Source organism: Prionailurus viverrinus, chromosome A3 (assembly GCF_022837055.1).
Source record: "Prionailurus viverrinus isolate Anna chromosome A3, UM_Priviv_1.0, whole genome shotgun sequence".
NCBI classification, from domain to species: Eukaryota; Metazoa; Chordata; class Mammalia; order Carnivora; family Felidae; genus Prionailurus; species Prionailurus viverrinus.
Window position 1 is genome coordinate 70,585,083 of NC_062563.1, and position 18,130 is coordinate 70,603,212.

Here is an 18,130-nt window from a genome sequence, read left to right on the forward strand (position 1 = left end):
TGCAGAACCTTCTTGGGATTCCCTCTTCCTCACTCTGCCCCCCCCCTTTCAAAATAAATAAATGAAACTTTAACAACAACAAAAAAAGAAGTATCTGCCTTTTAGGGAGATACTTCCCATGTTTACACTTCACTCTTTAGCTTGTGTCTGTTTCCCTGCTCTAAGTTTTAGACTCTAGAATTATTAGACTTTAGAATTTATTAAAATATCAGAATGGCAGAATAAGTAGAGAAACCTCGTGTCCTCTCTCCCCACCATTAGCTCCCTAAAATAATTTTGTCTGCACACTAGCTTCTTATCTTTCGTAGTACTGTAAGAGAACATAACCTACATGAGCCCAGTTTGCGGTTTTTAAATTTTTTTTCAACGTTTATTTATTTTTGGGACAGAGAGAGACAGAGCATGAACAGGGGAGGGGCAGAGAGAGAGGGAGACACAGAATCTGAAACAGGCTCCAGGCTCCGAGCCATCAGCCCAGAGCCCGACGCGGGGCTCGAACTCACGGACCGCGAGATCATGACCTGGCTGAAGTCGGACGCCTAACCGACTGCGCCACCCAGGCGCCCCAAGTTTGCAGTTTTTATAACACAGAATAAAAAGAATTGATAAAGCAGAGTAGAGATAGTGGAAAAGAGATTACTACTACTACTAAATATAACAATCATACTGCTGGCTTTTCTGGAATAGTGACTAGTTTGTGAACAATATAGGTAATAAATGAAGCAGAAAGAAAAAAAGCTACAAGCAGGAAAGTCTGTCAAGCTACATAATAAAAATAATCATAAAGAAAAGCAGGAAGAATACAATCACAAAAGCCTTGCTGGCTGAAGAGGCAGGAGAGGGCACCGTGTGTAGGAATAGGCTTGAGAAAATCCTTTGCATCTACTACAAGGATGAAAGACAATGTTGGGTGAGAGTAAAGGTCATTTTGGAAAGTATCCAATTCATTACGATTTGGGTTTCCTTTAACTGTTCAGGTAAAAACTGAGATGCCCTGCTAATTGCTTTAGCTATTAGTCTATGTTTCCATGAATGAATATAGCTTATATGAAGATGACAAGGTACCTTGGATTATATTTAGGTGGTAATAAGCTTCTTCCACTGGTAGACCTTCTGGAGTTGTGATTCAGGAGTTTATTATTATTATTATTATTATTTCTTCTAATTTCTTACTGGTTCCTTGTTCTGCTCACTTTCTTGGTTTTGATAGTATGATATGTCTTGAATGAGAAATTTCCATACAATTTCTAACCCATGCCATTCCATAGCAGACCGCAATTTAGCCCTGAGTTCCTTCTTTCAATCATCCTCTCCTATCCCTAATTAATGGGACCGGGTACTTAGTCAATTACTTTGCAACATTTTCTGCTTGGAAATAGAGAAGCTCTTATATGGCATTAAAGAATTGCCTTCTATGTCGATTCTAGAATTGTAACCAATTCTACTTTTTTTATCCTATTTGTTAATCTTTGTCCTTTCTGTGCCATAGTGTTTTTAGACCAAACAAATGCAAATTGAAATGATAATTTCTTCATAGGAGAGACTCAAGATACCCATACTTCTCCTGGGAGTCTTGCCAAGGCACAGTTCTCGGGGCTGGGAAGGGTAAAATTCTAACTGTTACAATTTATAAGGAGAGAGAAGAAGAGAAATTGGAAGGAGAGAGGTCAGGAGCTATGAGAGTCTGTTGTGTATCAGAACAATGTGTGGAAGCAAAGATTTCTGTGTGTAGATAGTAAGACCTTATGCCCTTGTACTCAACAGAATGGAAAAGCCATGAAGTATTCAAAAGGCAAGGTAAGGGCATGTATGGAACTTCCCTTTATGCAGTCAAGGTTTGGAAGACTATCATACCTTACTGGCCTGGACATTTATACCATCTATCGAGAACTCTCCATCACACTGCAACCACACAAAGTTCAGATGTCATATTCTAAGACCTAAAGGGTATACTTTTATTGCTGTAATTTCCTCTGATGCTAAGAAGGATACTTCCTGACTCCAGTAATCCATGAAAATATTTGTTCTCATGTATTATCTGCCCATGACGTGTCTATCTGTGCAATGATGCCTCTCTCCTCTAAACATCCTGTGACCTGGCAAACATGCCATGGCAATGCATCACATTTTATACTTTGCTCTGGTGTGCTTGACAAGAGTCTTCTACTTGTTCTTTTTGTGATTTTCTGATTTTTCTGATTATTATTTCAATTCATACTTCATGAACCATTTATTTTATCTTTTAATGTTTATTTTATTTTGAGAGAGACAGAGAGAGAGAGAGCATGAGCAGGGCTTGAACTCACGAGCCTTGAACTCATGAGCCATGAAATCATGATCTGAGCCGAAGTCTGACAGATGCTTAACTAACTGAGCCACCCAAGCATCCCTCTTCGTGAACCATTTAAAGTGCCCCTGTTTAACTATTTTGCTCCTATTAAGAAGAGGTTATAAAATTATTCATAGATGAAGACATTATGAAGGGATTCACACTTAGACTTGTTTATTGCTTATGAGATCACATAATATTATATGTTTCATCTTTTTTAACATACACCGTGCAGTAAACTTTAAACTTTTTGCATGTTAATATATTCAAATCTTATGACAATTACTCCATTGTTTTTATTAAACTTTTCTAAAAATTCCCTTGTTAATTACTGATTTTCCTTCATACATAGTAAAAAATTGAGCTTAATAATTATGGAAGATGTCATTTTGAAGAGGACCATTATTTGTCCATTTGTTTTTGATATAGCACTGACTTTTAATGTAACATCCCATTGAAATTCATATTTAATTTTCAGGGCACCTGGGTGGCTCAGTTGGTTGAGCATCTGACTCTTGATTTCAGCTCATGTCATGATCTCATGGTTCATGGGACTGTGCCCCGCATCAGGCTCTGTGCTGACAGTGCAAAGCCTGCTTGAGATTCTCTCTCTTCCTCCGTCTCTGCCCCTCCCCCACCCTACCTCTCAAAAGTAAATAAACATTAAAAAAAAGTAATTCACATTTAATTTTTTCAACCTATCATATAATCTATGTTTCCTATTTCCTTGATTCATAAGCAGTTATATTTATCATTTTCCTCAGAATAGAATTATTACATCTTATGATTTATATGGTTTTATTTATATACAAGTTATTCATCATCATGTTCTTTTCATGGTTGAATATTAAGCAAGAAAAGCGTCCATGTAATTCTTCAGATGTTTCTTTCAGATAAACTGGCAGCAAGTATTTGGTCAGAATTTATACCTAATCTAATGGTCAACGCATGGAATGCACAATTTTTCCTCTTTTATTTCTTACTGAATCTGGTTAACATATCACAATGGGTATTGTAAAACCCAAAGTCATCTGCAGCCTTCTGCCAGTAATACTTAAATGTGTGGAAATGGGGGATGGTGGTGAGGGCTTTTTTCAGCTTCAAATATTTAGGGAATGCATACATTCTATTAAAAATGCACACAGTGAGGGGCACCTGGGTGGCTCAGTTGGTTAAGCGTCCGACTTCGGCTCAGGTCATGATCTCGCGGTCCGTGAGTTCGAGCCCCGCATTGGGCTCTATGCTGACTGCTCAGAGCCTGGACCTGTTTCAGATTCTGTGTCTCCCTCTCTCTGACCCTCCCCCGTTCATGCTCTGTCTCTCTCTGTCTCAAAAATAAATAAATGTTAGAACAAAACACAAAAATTAAAAAAAATGCACACAGTGAATAATTTACCAGATAGGGGAATATAGATTGTTATGTATTTATGTGATACAGTACATTCTATTAAGATATAGACAACACATAGACAGGAAATAACACAGAACTAGCACAACAGAAACTCATAACAGCTTTTTAAAAAAAATTATGTTTATTCAGTTTTGAAAGACAGAGATAGAGCACAAGCAGGGGTGGGGCGGAGAGAGAGGGGGGGACACAGAATCTGAAGTGGGCTCCAGGCTCTGAGCCGTCAGCACAGAGCTCCACACAGGACTTGAACTCACGAACTGTGAGATCATGGCCTAAGCCGAAGTCAGATGCTCAACTGACTGAGCCACCCAGGAACCCCAGAATAGCTTTGATAGGAAATGAGTTAATGAATAAACTCCATCAATTTTAGGAAAAGTAGTAAGCACTTGCCAGTTTTTGGTTTCTTGTGTCTATTCCTCATTCTCCTGTTAACTCTGCTTTTCTCTAGGTACCACCCTTAGCCCAAACTCAGCTCTCATGCTTAAAGTGCAGCTTTTATCTGTTTCAAAGGTAAAGCCAGTGACCTACGTGCAAGTCAACTAATGCATCACTCACCCAGTGCATTGGCTTCATGTCCCAGATACATACAAAAAGACACAATGCATATTCCTACAGAAATCTTTAGAATGATATTTGTGTTATTTTTCATGGACTGAAGCTGAGAAAACACTGGCTTTGGATGAGCTGTAGTCATTCTGTGACTATATTGGAGGCCATCCATCCCTTAGTAACTGAGGAGAGAGATATACAGCCAAAGGCAGAATTGAGAGATGGAAAAATGCAGTTCCTTGATGTTGGCATTAACACCTATGTCTAAGGCTTTGGACCCAGCCCTATTCTGAGACCTATTATCTATGTGTGACAAAAATTTCTCCATTATCTTAAATCATTTTTGTTTAAACTTTATATATTTTGCAGTTGAAGGCTTCTTAACTGATACTAAGGGAAAATCACTAAGGCTTTATTGGAAAGGAATCAATAAAGCTTTCTTCGCTCTCTCATTCTATCCAAGTATACAACCAGGTTTTACATCTCAACTGTTTTAACAGTAGTTTTCAAACTATACACCAAACTCTATCGAAACAGTGCCCTCGTTCATGTGTTACCAAGAGAGAAGAGAAAGTTAGAGACACAGTTCTAGAACATCATGCTAGATTAAACACAGACACTCCACATCCCTCTTGAGCTTTTGAAGGAAGCATTCTGAGGCTGAGACAAGTTTGAAAGCTACCTGTTTGGACAGTGTCTTTGTGCCTGAAACAGCAGAGAGCAGTAGAACTGAAGGATATATGTATTGGTTTGTTATTAACAATCTAACAGAAACACTGTGAAACGATGTTTACATGTATAATATTTCTCTTTGATTACAATGGTATTCAGCAGTAACTGAAATCACTCTACAGTTTATGAAATCTTATAACTTTCATCATTCAGTGTCTTACTTCTCTTCATTCAGTCATTGAAAAATAAATTTCCTGCTATCCTATGCATAAATTTAATATGCATGATAAAGCATATTTTTAACTCACACTTTATTAATTCAGTCAAATCAGCCATTCACATTTATCCAGTTAGAGTTTCCCTTAATAAAACAATGTATTTAATTTCTCAAAATTCCATAAAAATTTAGACTTGGGTTGAAGATTATGCTAATCACTAAGAAAGCAGCAAGTCTGCTATCAACTTGTTGGTGTCTTTCAATAAGGCAGTAGTGATTTAAAAAAGAAAAGAAAAGAAAAAAGAAAGGATAACAATATGCCAGTGAGATAAAGCATTTTTTTAAAAAGTGTTTCTTAGTGCTAGGTAGATATACCTACTTAATATTTGTCATCATGATCACCATAATCATCATCAATCATCATGTCCTTAAAACCATGATTACCATCTTTAAAATTCTTTTCAGATGTATCATTCAACAAGTCTATAAGTAATTGCTAAAACAAATTCCCATATTACTTTTTACTTTAAAATTTTTGGTAATTATTTTAGGCTTACAGAAAAGTTGCAAAGAGGATATAGAGGATGCCCATATACCCTTCAATCAGCACTACCAATTAAAATAAATGGTCTAAATAACTTTGTCATCAATATTCAAAACCTGTAAATCTAATCACTAATTTCTATACAATAAATCATGTTTAGATGCTTCTCCTATATGCACATGCAAGTTAATTTTCTTCAATAGCACGGTAGCCTAGAGCAAAAACAACACTAAAGCAACTGGTTATTTCCTGATATCGCATTATAATGAGCTGGCTGTGTTTATACATCTGAATAATCACAAATTAAAACTGGTAAATTGTCTAAAAAATGATTTTTAAAGAAAAAAGATGAGTTATTTAATAATAGCCTACATGTATTTATAGCTATTTATAACTAGAAGAAGAAAAGGAAACAAATAACAACAAAAAACCCTATGCTACACAGAAAGAATATTGAATAAACTTAAAAATATTTTCTTAACCTAGTTTTTAATATTCTGTCAAGGAAAGTTACCAAACCTATTTTTATGTATTTTTTTCTTAATAAGGTGTACATTTTCTTGTAGACTTAAAAGACATTGGTGCCAGAAATAGATTTGAGGCTTTCTTTGATTCCTAATCATTTTTAAATTCTATAGCTGTTTCCATTGGCCCAAATACAATGAGACCAAGGATCAACTCTATTGTCTCAACATGCTATGCAGTATTAATATAGAGCGTTACTAAGTTAACTCTCATGATTCTGTGCAAGTATGTCCTATTATAATGAAGATATCTTGCATACAGGCATATAGATTTGATTCACTTTCCAAAAAGCTGTTTGTTAACAGTAACCACAGCAACAGTTGTCCGGACATCTGTCCATGAGGAATTGGCTTCAAATGACTAACTCATTTCACAAAGAGTAACAAGAGTCCTTTGATTCTGATGCTTTTCTCTCCTCCATGGAATGAGCCAAGTGACAGCTCTCTCTATATCTCTTATAGGTTACAGTGTCCAAACACTTAGCTTTGTCTTAAAAACTAAAGTTTAGTCCTTGTCTTTCACCAGCTCTTGGGATATTTCTACAGCACTAAACTGGTTGGCATGTGACATTTATGGCAACAAATGCTATAGGTTGATAGTATATAATTAAATTTCCTTCTGGTCCGTGCAGGCTCCACAATGGACCACGTATTGACACCTACATCTGACTCAGCAGCATGGAACTGCACTTTTGCTACTTTTCATTTCTTTTCATGTGCTGGCCTCTGATCCTGACTTTACAATTATTAAGAAATTGTAGTTTTAAAATTTACTTCTAAGAAACAAGAATCTGTCAGAAAAGCAATTACTCCAACTTGTATAGAACCCCAGACTCATTTCATATGTCACCCTTCTCTAGCACATTAGCCTGCTTCTGTCTCCAGTGTCTTTCTGGGTACAATCAGGCCTTAACATAAAAACATTACATGTAGTAATTAAAATAGGGCGTACTTCAAACTGATTTTTTTAGTAAACCACAGACTAATTTTAAGTGGTTTGCTTAATTTCAAGTCATTTTATACTTTTGTTGGCAGAACATCTTCTATTTCTAGGAATGCAACAGGAAAACAAAACTGAAGGTGATGGTAACAAAAACAATTCTGTTTTATTGAGGAAGCGACTCTATTGGATATTCTAAATTCAAAAGCAAAATTAAGAGGTAAATGTCACTAATGTAAGGATTTATATCAAAAGCTATCGATCTATTGAATTGAGAAAGAATTTGATCTAAAAAAACAAAACAAAACAAAAAAAAAAACCCAAAAAAGACAAAGTAAAAATCTGCAGAGGGATGAACCCTAAAAAGTCCCCTGAGGGAGAATTTTTCAACTTCTTTTTTTTTTTTTTTTTTTTTTTTAATTTTTTTTCAACGTTTATTTTTGGGACAGAGAGAGACAGAGCATGAACGGGGGAGGGGCAGAGAGAGAGGGAGACACAGAATCGGAAACAGGCTCCAGGCTCTGAGCCATCAGCCCAGAGCCTGACGCGGGGCTCGAACTCCCCGACCGCGAGATCGTGACCTGGCTGAAGTCGGACGCTCAACCGACTGCGCCTCCCAGGCGCCCCAAATTTTTCAACTTCTGTGTGCATAGGGAAATGTCTAAGGAACCTATGAAAAAATCAGATTCTTGATTCTTAGCTTCTATATATCATGAAATATAGTATCAATGAATAAAAAATTTATTCAACATCATAACTAATCAAAGCATTACAACTTACATAATGAAATACTACTTCTGCCTATTAATCAGGCAACATATGAGCAAGCAATGGTCTCATATATTGCTATTTAAGCACAAACTTATGCAACCTTTTCAAAAGACACTTTAGCTATAATTATCAAAATATTTCAAGAAGCTAATAATTGTTAATCTAATAGTTCTGTTCAAATTTAGTCTACATGTGTGTTCAAAACACACATACAAGGATGTCTGTTTTGCACATTTATACAATAGCACAAATTTGGAGTTAAATATCCCATAATATATTTAATAATGCCATCCACACAACAAACTATTATGTATTTATAAAATAAAATAACATGGTTTTTTTAATGTGGAGAAGTGTTCCTTACAGTGAATGATCATTTAGGATAGAAAGTAATATGTACCTTGTTAACCCAATAGTATTATTTCTAGAGGGAGAAATAATGGATATTTTCTCTTACCTCTCTTTGGTACTTTTTCATATACATAGTCCTTGTGTAATTAAAACAATGTAATTGGAAAATAATTAAAAATGAATGACACCTGGTGAACAGGCAGAGAAACTGATTATATATTCTTGTTTTATATTCTTATATATATTCTTTTATATTTTTGTTTAAGTGCATTTATGGCAATATATTGAAAAATACGTATCAAAATCTTTGAGAATATTTGGTTGAGTAAGCTTTCTGAAAATAAAAACCAAGGAGATAGTCAGAGACTTAGATAAATATTGTTTGCACAAGCTTAACAAAACTCAGTTGTAAAAGTGAAAAATAAAAAGATTGCTAAATAACAACAACAACAAAAAAACCAAAACATTGCTAATGTCCAGCATAAAAACGGTGATTAAATAAGTGATGTAACTTTCATTTGATTGTGTATTACATAACTAGTAAAAATAATACGCACTAAAAAAGAGTCAATGGAATGGAAATGTCCACTTAGCATAATACCCATCCATGTTGTCACAAATGGCAAGATCTCATCCTTTTTTATGGCTGTATAACACCCCATTATATATATAACATATTTCTAATCCATTCATTTCATTCATCTATCAATGGACACTTAGGTTGCTTCCAGACTTCCGTATCTTGGGTATTGTAAATAATGTTGCAATAAACACAGGTATGTGTGTGTGTGTATCTTCTTTTTTTTTTTCTTTTAAGAGAGAGAGAGAGAGAGCGTGCATGTGTGAGTTGGGGAGAGGGGCAGAGGGAGAGAGAGAATCATAAGTAGATTCTAGGCCCAGCGCAGAGCCAAACATAGGCCTGTACCCCACAACCCTGAAATCATGACATGAGCTGAAATCAAGAGGTGGACACTCAACTGAATGAGCCACCCAGGTGCCCCAAGAGTGATTGTTTGAGTGGTGAGATTACTGGTGATTTTTAAAATGTTATTCATAAGTTTCTGAGCTTGCTGTTTCCCACACTGGGAATATATTATTTTTATAGCTCATGCATCATTTTTCTCATTAGTAATAATAAAGCAAAACCTAATAGAAACCAAGGGTTAAGACTATTTTAAGACAGAGAACAAGTTATATATTGATGTACTGTTCAAACCAAAGGGCTAAGAGAAAATATCGCATTTTTAAAATAAGAGTATATATAACTGAGAATGTATGTGTTCACCTAAATCCTACCTTTCCTCCAGGATCTTACTCAAGTCTCAGTTCTTTTAACAATTCTTTGTAGACCATGCTAATCCCAATTAATCCAACTTTTTAAAAGCTAATTCAAATAATTACTGCATATATTTATAGAATAGCAAGAATAAATACTACCCTTTGTTATTTATGTTTTTGGAAAGGGCTAAATATATTATTGCTTCTAAAAATACTTTTAAACTTATTCATATAGGCATCTCTCATTTTATCATTTTATTTTGTTTCACAGATGCTTCATGTTTTACATTTTGAAGGTTTGTGGCAATCGTCTGTCAAGTCTATTGGTACCATTTTTCCAACAGCATTTGTTCACTTTGTATTTCTGTCACATTTTGGTAATTCTCACAATATTTCAATTATTATTATTATTATTATTATTATTATATTTATTAATGTGATTTGTCATCAGTGATCTTTGATATTACTATTGTAATTATTTTGGGGAACCATGAACTACACCCATAAGAGATGATGAAATTTGTTGATAAATGTTGTGTGTTCTGATTACTCCACCGACAACGCATTGCCCCATAACTCTCCCTCTCCTCAGGCCTTCCAGCTCTCTGAGACACAAAAATATTGAAATGAGGACAATTGATAACCTACAACAGCCTCTAAGCATTCAAGTCAAAGGAAGAGTCACATGTCCCACACTTTAGAGCAAAATCTGGAAATAATTAAGCTTAGTGAGGAAAGCATGTTGAAAGCTGGGATAGTCTGAAAGCTAGGTCTCTTGTGGCAAATGGTTAGCCAAGTTGTGAATGTAAAGGAAAAGTTCTTGAAGGAAATTAAATGTGCCACTCCAGTGAACACATAAATGATAAGAAAGTGAAACAGCCTTAATGCTGATACAGAGAAAGTTTTAGTGCTCTGGATGGAAGATTAAACGAATGATGACATTCCTGTAAGCCAAAGCCTAAACCAGAATAAAGCCCTAACTCTTCTTCAATTTCATGAAGGCTGAGACAGGTGAGGAAATTTCTGAAGGAAAGTGTGAAGTTAGTAGAGGTTGGTTCATGAGGCTTAGAAGAGAAGTCATTTCCATAACATAAACATGCCAAGTGAAGCAGCAAGTGCTAAAGTATATTAGCATATTACCCAGAAATCCTACCTAGAATAATCAGTGAAGGTGGCTACATTAAGTAACTGATTTTTCAATGTGGACAAAACAGTCTTCTATTGGACGAAGATGACACCTGGATTTTCTTAGCTAGACAGGACAAGTCAATGACTGGCTACAATCTTCAAAGGACAAGCTAGCACTTTTATTAGGAGCTAATGGAGCTGATGAGTTTTAAGTTGAAGCCAATGGTCATTTACCATCCTAAAAGTCCTAGGGCCCTAAAGAAATTATACCAAATCTACTCTCTGTGCTTTGTAAATGGAATGACAAAGCCTGGATGTGTCATGGTTTGTATCATGATTTAGTGTATTTTCTAAACCAACTCTTTAGACCCACTGCTCAAGAAAAAAGATTCCTTTCAGACATTGAAATGCACATGGTAATTTTGACAATGCACCTGGTAATTTTGACTAAAGGAGTGATTTCAATGTTCAAGTCTTATTATTTAAGAAATACATCTTGTAAGTCTATAGGTACCATAGTGATTTCTCTGATATATCTCAGCAAAGTAAATTGAAAACATTCTTAAAGGATTCACCAGCTTAGATGTCTTTAGGAACATTTGTGACTCATGGAAAAAGGTCAAAATATCAACATGAACAAGTGTTTGGAAGAAATTGATTCCAACCCTCAGAGATGACTTTCAGTGGAGTCAGTAACTGCCAATGTTATGGAAATAGCAAGAGAACTAGAACTAGAAGTGGAGCCTGGATATGTTTCAAAATGATGCCAATCATATGATAAAACTTGAATGGATGAGGAGTTCCTTCTCATTGATGAGCAAAGAAAATGGTTTCTTGAGATGGATGTATTCCTGGAAAGGATGGTGTGAAGATTGTTGAAATGACAACAGAAGTATTTAGAATATTATGTAAATTCGGTTGATAAAACAGCAACAGGGTTGGAGAGAATTGACGTCGATTTTGAAAGAAGTTCTACTCTGTGTAAAATACTATCAAATGACATCACATGCTGCAGAGAAATCACTCATGAAAGGAAGAGTTAATCTATGTGACAAACTTCATTGTTCTTAAAAAATTGGCACACCTCCCCAATATTGAGCAACCACAACCCTGATCAACCAGCAGCCACTAACACTGAGGCAAGGCCCTCTGCCAGCAAAAAGATTATAACTTACTAAAAGCTCAGATGATGGTTAGCATTTTTAGCAATAAAGTACATTTTATTTTGCTTTTTTTTAATTTTTAAAAGTTTATTTATTTTGAGGGTGGGGGGAAAAGAGGCAGAGAGAGAGAGGGAGAGAGAGAAAGAATCCCAAGCAGGCTCTGCACTGTCAGTGCAGAGTCCTATGATGAGTTCAAACTCATGATCCACGAGATCATGACCTGAGCCAAAGCCAGACACTAAACTAACTGAGCCACCCAGGTGCCCCAATAAAGTATTTTTTAGGGGCGCCTGGGTGGCGCAGTCGGTTAAGCGTCCGACTTCAGCCAGGTCACGATCTCGCGGTCTGTGAGTTCGAGCCCCGCATCAGGCTCTGGGCTGATGGCTCGGAGCCTGGAGCCTGTTTCCGATTCTGTGTCTCCCTCTCTCTCTGCCCCTCCCCCGCTCATGCTCTGTCTCTCTCTGTCCCAAAAATAAATAAACGTTGAAAAAAAAAATTAAAAAAAAAAAAAGTATTTTTTAAATTAAGGTATGTACATTGTTTTATAGACATAATGTTATGCACCCTTCATAGAACAGTATAGTGTAAACATAACTTTTATATTCACTGAGAAACAAAAAAGAAATTATTTGACTCACTTTATTGTGACATTTGTTCAACTGCAGTGGTCTGAAAACAAGCCTACAGTATCTCTGAGAGATGCCTGTACAGCAATCACTGAACTGTTCGTGTCTGGAATTTAAGTAAGAAATGGATCCTGGTTAGTATCCACTTGTGAGTGTGACGCTCAGCCACTGCACGTTCATTTTTCAGGTGACCTTGTGATTTAGGTCACTGCTGTACCCTTACATCTTACCTCAATAAGCATTTTCAGAGTTACACTCCATTTGGTAATGAGAATACATAAGTGAAGAAAACACAATTTATGTTATTTAAGATGTAGTTTTAATTGCTGTTAGAGACAATAAAGTAAGAGTAGCTTAAGCAATATAGTTTCTTTTTCTCTCTGGTAACAGTGTAGACAAAATAAGCAGGTTACGGCTTATCTTCTTTATTTTTCCTAAAATCCAGCCATCTCCTATCTTGTGTCACTATGCCTAAAACGGTTTGTCACCATTACCATTTTAAGGCAGAAGAATAGATGAGCCAAGAGAAAAGTCATTATTTTCCTCTCAAAAATACAACTTGGAAATTAGCCACATCATTTCCTCTCAAATCTCATTGGCTGGATGTATACTGTCCAATACAACAGCCCCAAGCTACATGTAGCTATTGAGGGTATGAAATATATCTCAATATCAAATTGAGATGTGTTGTAAGTTTAAAATACAATGGATTTTGAAGACTTAGTATGAAAAAAGCATGTAAAATATATCATTTGAATGTTTGCATCAATTGTATGTTATAATGATAATTTTTTGGATATATTGAGTTAAATATATCCTTACAATTACATTTTTATATTTCTTTTTAAAAAATATATAGTTACTAGATAATTTTCCATTACATACACACTTTCAAGTATATGTCTATCAGAATGTACTGGGCTAGACATTTGTCACATGGTCAAATCTACTTGCAGGAGAGTTGGAAGATGTACTTATTTTGGAAATCCATGTGCCCTATGAATGCTGGGGGTTTGTGACTATGACAGAGAATGAAATAATGATGAATAGGAGATAAATTGCAGTATATTCCACATTGAATTTCCTTTTAGGTAACACAAAATATCACAAAGAAGAAATAGGTTCATGATTTTTGGGACAGTTGTCTGGAGGAAATTCTTCACAGCTGATTTGCATTTATGCAAATCTTATGAGGGAGGCACTGACTTCCTATTGTTCTGGACTATCTTTTCAAAGATGTTTGTATAGTGAACAGCCTTGGATGATATAGTATCTTGCTTAATAGCAAAGGACAAACAGACATGCTTTCTGCCTGTATATTTTTTAAAAAGCCCACTTTTGGGGGGATGTGGGTGGCTCAGTCAGTTAAGCATCTGACTCTTGATTTTGGCTCAGGTCATGATCTCAGGGTTCATGAGTCTGAGCCCTGCAACGGACTCTGAGCTCACAGTGTGAAGCCTGCTTGGAATTCTCTCTCCCTCTCTCTACCCATCCCCTGATCTCACACATTCTCCCTTTCAAAATAAATAAACATTTATAAACAAAGTTGGGGCACCTGGGTGGCTCAGTCGGTTAAGCGTCTGACTTCGGCTCAGGTTGTGATCTCACAGCTTGTGAGTTTGAGCCCCATATTGGGCCTAGTGCTGACAGCTCAGAGCCTGGAGCCTGCTTGGATTCTGTGTCTCCCTCTGTCTGCCCCTCCACTGCTCACACTCTATCTCTCTCTTTCCTTCAAAAAAAAAAAAATAAACATTAAAATTTTTTTTTAAAGTTAAGTTTTTTAACTTTAGGGTTAATTTCTGACAGTGCAACCGCTGAGTATAAAGGTACACTCTGGACCTATGGAATTTAGGGGTCTGGGAACCAATGTATAAGCAGTGATATTCCGGTTACTGCTATTGCACAAGTAATAAATTCTTGTTCGTCTCTGATCCATAAGTCTTGTGACTTCCAACAGCATCTGTGAAAGTATGGCAGACTTTCTTGTTAGCTTTCAAGTAGGGTAAAGTTCAGACTCTTGATAAGTTCTTGATAAGGGTGTAAATATTTTTTTTTAATGTTTATTTATTTTTGAGACAGAGAGAGACAGAGCATGAACGGGGAGGGGCAGAGAGAGAGGGAGACACAGAATCGGAAACAGGCTCCAGGCTCTGAGCCATCAGCCCAGAGCCCGACGCAGGGCTCGAAGTCACGGACCATGAGCTCGTGACCTGAGTCGAAGTTGGACACTTAACCGACTGAGCCACCCAGGCGCCCCAATAAGGGTGTAAATATTAAAAGCACTGTCTTAGGTGTTTGGCAGTTACACCATACTTGACCATTGTATGATGGTGCACAAGTTATTTGACTTCTTTTCACTCCACTTTCCTCCCAATTCTGCTACATAGATTCATCATAGAGATTGTATGAGATAAATCTGTGTAAAGCACTTAGAAGACTGTCAGGCACATGGTTTTCACTCAATAAATGTTATCATTACCAAGAAGAAGAGGATCTGTGGCTAAATGAAGTAAATACAAAATTGCATTGAGCAAATCTGACAGCAAATTGTTTTATTTTTTAATTTTTTTTTAAATTTTTTTTTAATGTTTATTTATTTTTGAGACAGAGAGAGACAGAGCATGAACAGGGGAGGGGCAGAGAGAGAGGGAGACACAGAATTGGAAGCAGGCTCCAGGCTCTGAGCCATCAGCCCAGAGCCCGACGTGGGGCTCGAACTCACGGACCGTGAGATCGTGACCTGAGCTGAAGTTGGACGCCCAACTGACTGAGCCACCCAGGCGCCCCAGCAATTTGTTTTATATAGTTAATCACACATAGTTGGCATAGAGCAAAAACACAAAAACATTTTAAAAAAAACTATAAGTATCATTACATTTAATTTCAGCAACAACTTTATGAAATAGGTGTGGCTACTGCCAGTTTAGTGGGGTCAAGTCACACAATCCACAAAATGTATTCTGAATGGAAATAGCAACATTATTGCTTCTGAGTGTGACACATGGCCCTGGAAATTCACATATGGCAAAACACTTCGCAGTAGGTCATTCTATTCAAGAGGAATTTTTGTCAGCTGAGAGTCCTTTTTCAGAAATGTTGAGATTTATCAACTAAGGATTAAAGACTAAAGACTGCATTGAAAAGAAAGAAACATCATTAGATATTTCCGGGTAGTTGGACTGTTAAGGAAGTCTATGAGAATCCTATTTTTCCCTTTGTCCTCGGAGTTCTTGGAAACTGCTCCCTATGTACGATTTCACTTGCCAGAGATGCTATAGTGGGTAATGGATTATTGGTGCTCTAATACTTGACTCAGTTTTTCATCATCACATAATTAGTGCTCATGATAGGATTCTTTGAACAATCTCATCAAAGATTCACAAGGTTTTTTTTGACTATGATTTTATTGAATGGAGGGACCAAATCTTTCTACCTTTCTATTACTGGCACTTTCCTATGATGGCATATAGCGGACGCTGCATACATTTCATTGAATCAGGAAAGGACAGTTCCTTATTTTGAGTTAGGAGAGTCTAACGCTGAAAAATTCTGATTGCGTTAATGAAAACAGAAGCATTTTTAAGTTGCTTTGGATTTACCTGAAGGAATGCTTGGTAAATGGATCAACAGATAAACCAGAAGTATGTACAAAGCTTTCTTGGGTATTCAGTGGTGAACAGAACAGATATGGTTCTTTCCCATATTAAACTTGAATCTGACACATTGAGACACATCACTTGTGTCTCAATCCCCATGATCAAAAACCTTATTTATAATCCTAAGGGTACAAGTCATGATTTTATCCTATAACACCATTCATGCATTGTCATCACTATCAGCAGGTGAAAATAAATAGTATCCTTCCTTGGGAGAAATGGAAGGCCCTTCTATGTGGGACTGCATCAAGAACAAGCTAAAAAAGGTGGTTTTGTGTTGGAAAAAAAATCTTGATAAATAATTTCAGTGCATAAGATGTCTTAATTATTGACCCATTCCTTGATTATAAGGATATTTTAAATATCCTTAGAATGAAAGTTTCTTAGGGTTTCCATCTCTCTGATTATATTACCCATCTGTGCATTTTTTCCACTTTTTCCATTAGAGCCCTTAGAATATTCATCATAGTTATTTCAAATTCCTGGTATGATAATGCTATATCTAAGTCTGGTTCTGACATTAACTTTGCCTCTTGAGATCGCTTTTGTCTTTTAGTGTGCCTTATACTTTTTGTTGTTGTTGCTGATAGATAGACATATTCTCTCAGGTAAGAGGAACTGAGACAAATAGGCCTTCATAAAGTATGGGGTTTTATGTTTACCTGGTTAGGTGTTAGATCGTGTTTAGTGTTTGCTGTAACTTTAGGTGCCAGAGTCTAAAATTTCCTTTAGCGTCTGTGTTTTTGTCTCCTCTGTTGTCTTTTGTTTTCCTAGACGCTCCTTTTTAAGTAGCTAATGAGGATTGCAATTCTTTCAGCTGTAATCCTCTTTTACTAGTAGGAGCCTGACTGATGTGGTAATAAGGTGCGAGGGAAGGGAAGCATTAGATCTCAGACTTCAGTGAGCCGGTGCCACCAGACTGGACATCACAAATGCTTCACTATTTTTTACCCCTGAAGTGAGGGAGGAAAGATGGATGGGCCTAGAGCTGGCTATTTGCCTTCTACCTGGCTAGGCTCTGGTAAGACAGTCTCCTATGAGAGAAGGTCTTTGATTTTTTATTTAAAGGAGAATAACAGGGGCACCTAGGTGGCTCAGTCAGTTAAGCGGTTAAGCGTCCCACTTCCCCTCAGGTTGTGATCTCATGGTTCAGGCACTCAAGCCCTGCTTCAGGCTCAGAGCTGATAGCTCAGAGCCTGGAGCCTGCTTCAGATTCTGTGTTTCCTCTCTCTCTGCCCCTCCCCTGCTCATGCTCTCTCTCTCTCTCAAAGATAAATAAACATTAAAAAAAAATTTAAAGGACAGTAACATACTCTGGCTATATTTCAAAATAGCTAATTTTTCCCTGCTGTTGTTGGAAACATGAGATTTCTTTCTAATCTTCACCTGAGAACTTGGTGGGGCCCTTAAAGACTGGGACCTGCTAAGAATGGGATCCCAGTCATTCAAGCTGATTCAGGCTGAACCCCCATTAATTTGTCAACCATAGTTTAAGTGTTCTTACAGGAACTGGCTCCACCAGAGAGCTTCTGCTCCTGGCTTCTGCACCTGCCAAGCTGAGATTCTCTATATTTGTTTGTCCAATTTGCTGGGAGCCAGCCTGTCCTGCGACCAAAATTTTCTGATGCACCTAAGAAGAGTTGCTGATTTTCAGTGTATTTGGCTTTTTTCTTGTTGTGAGGATAAGCATAACAACTTCCAAGCTCTTTACACGTCAGCCTGAGAACCACAAGTCCAAAAGACATTTTCTGAGGGTCATTTGTCTTTCAGTATCAATGAATGTATAAGATGCTCCTCCAAAAGCATTATTTGGAGGTGGCTAAGCCAAGGACTGTGAAGGTATTTTACATCTGGGAAGTGACTATTAAGCTTACCAATATCTATGTTCTTCTCTTCTGTGTTGGCACTCAAATTATATTTTCCATCCTCTCTCACAGTAGAGTTGATCATATGACTGAGTTACAAAATGGA